This window comes from Anas platyrhynchos, chromosome 3 (assembly GCF_047663525.1).
Source record: "Anas platyrhynchos isolate ZD024472 breed Pekin duck chromosome 3, IASCAAS_PekinDuck_T2T, whole genome shotgun sequence".
Taxonomy (NCBI): domain Eukaryota; kingdom Metazoa; phylum Chordata; class Aves; order Anseriformes; family Anatidae; genus Anas; species Anas platyrhynchos.
In genome coordinates this window covers 116,461,186-116,463,225 of record NC_092589.1, presented here as the reverse complement: position 1 = coordinate 116,463,225, position 2,040 = coordinate 116,461,186, and positions in this window count along the sequence as shown.

Here is a 2,040-nt window from a genome sequence, read left to right as displayed (position 1 = left end):
GAAATGGGGGACAGACACCAAATCCGACGTTCCTCTTCCATCGCAACTTATATCTGTTGTCTGAAACAATAGGCTGCAGAAGTAAACCTCAATCGGAGAGTAAAAAACATTATCTGTTACATAGTTATATATATCTACAGACATATATGTGACTATATATCTACATATACACAAATATATAGACTTATACATATGTGCAGACGTATTAAGATATACACATGTATGCAGTTTCACATACACTGTCATACATATACAGGCACTTGTTCACACATATATCTCCAAACATACAACTTTCCCACGTATAGACATATATAAAATGACAAATTTATATATGTAAATTATATATATTCCTGTGTATGTATAGATATACCCAAACACATTTATACTACACATTACATACTCACGTATACATACAAACATGAACAATTTATATAGGACTGTACCTAAAAGCATATGTGTATATATTTATACATCTGTACTTATATACGTGAATATACAGTGATCAAATGGACATATTATATGGTGCATATATCTGTTATTTTTATAGATGAGTGGATGGATGGGTAGATAGATAGATAAATAGATAGATAGAAGAAATTAATGAACATTTTTTGCAATCCTATTTATATTAAAATAAAGAATAGGTGGTCTCTGCACTAGGCGATACATCATTTGCAATGAGACATTATGCTTTTCCCCACACGCAATATGCTTTTATTTACATGTCCAGAAATTATCCTCTCATATGCAGTAAAACACCAAACCCGCGACTCCTCAACACATTCAAGCCAATTTAAAAGTAAAATATTTAGATCAATGATTTTCTTTTGAAAGCCTTATACTTCGGATTTAGACTGTATATTTTATAACTTAGAAACGTTTTCTCTGGAAAAAAAAAAAAAAAAGAAGAAGAAGAAAAAGAGTTCAGCAAGCAAGCCTTCCTCTGCACACATTTGAATAGCGATTAGCTACTTTCTGAAAAACGATTAAAAACAGAGTTGGGTTTGCGCGTTTCCCGGCTAGCCCTTGGTTTGGAAGGGGAGAGGAGGAGCTGGACCATTTTTAACCTTTATTTATTTATTTTTTTTTCCCCAGGCAAACCTTCGTTCGCATTGTCCGTTTTTAACACGTTGTTCCGCAAAGAAGCGACCTATTCTTCAGGCAGGCAGAGCTCATCTCTGCTTTTGAAAGGGAATAATTGAGTTTTACAGCCGGCTGGTGCACAAGGAGGGGGGAAAAGAGGAAAAAATGAGAGAGACACACACAGACAGAGAGAGAGAAGGTGTTTCTAAATTCAAGGACCTGTCTCTGGTTCTTACAAATCTTTGTTATTCTGCATGTGATCCTATGGGAAAGTACATGGTGTGCTTTGTACTTTCAAAGGTGCTACAGGTAAAGATGCTATTATATATGTAATCTCGAAAACGAGGAGAACTTCATCAGGAGACACTTCTGGTGCTGTTTGGTTGGCTGGTGGGAAGGGTGGGCTTGTCTTTTTTTTGTTCGCTTTGGCCTTAAATTCAAGAAGAAAGTATAAATTCACCCCTCTTTCCCCCAGCTCCCAGCTCCTGCAGCCTCCCTTCCCTCTCCTCCCCGTTTCTAAGTGCACATCTTCTAAAAAGTCAACCCGCAAAAGGCAGGAGACACATAACAGCCAGATATTACACCAGGAGCTGGGCAGCCGTCTTGCTGGAAGTTATTAAAGCAGATCTTTTTTTTTTTTTTTTTTTTTTTTTTTTTTTCCTTAGCACAGTTACTGCACAGAGGAGGAGGAGAAAAGAGCACATCTCTGAGTGGGTTGGCCAGAGCATTTCAGCCGAAGCAATAGTGTTAAAAAATGTTGAAAAGGAGAAGAGATCTATGCTGTTTGCATGCGGATGTGCAGAAAGAGCTATGAAGCCACCCCACACACTCTTTCATTGCAGCTACAGAACTGAATGGCCCTCTTAGAAAAATATCAGGCTCATAAAGGGACACTTTGCCATCACCTTTGCTAAAGTCTTTGAGTCATGTCCTGCGAGGCTGGCACAGGGCAGAGTG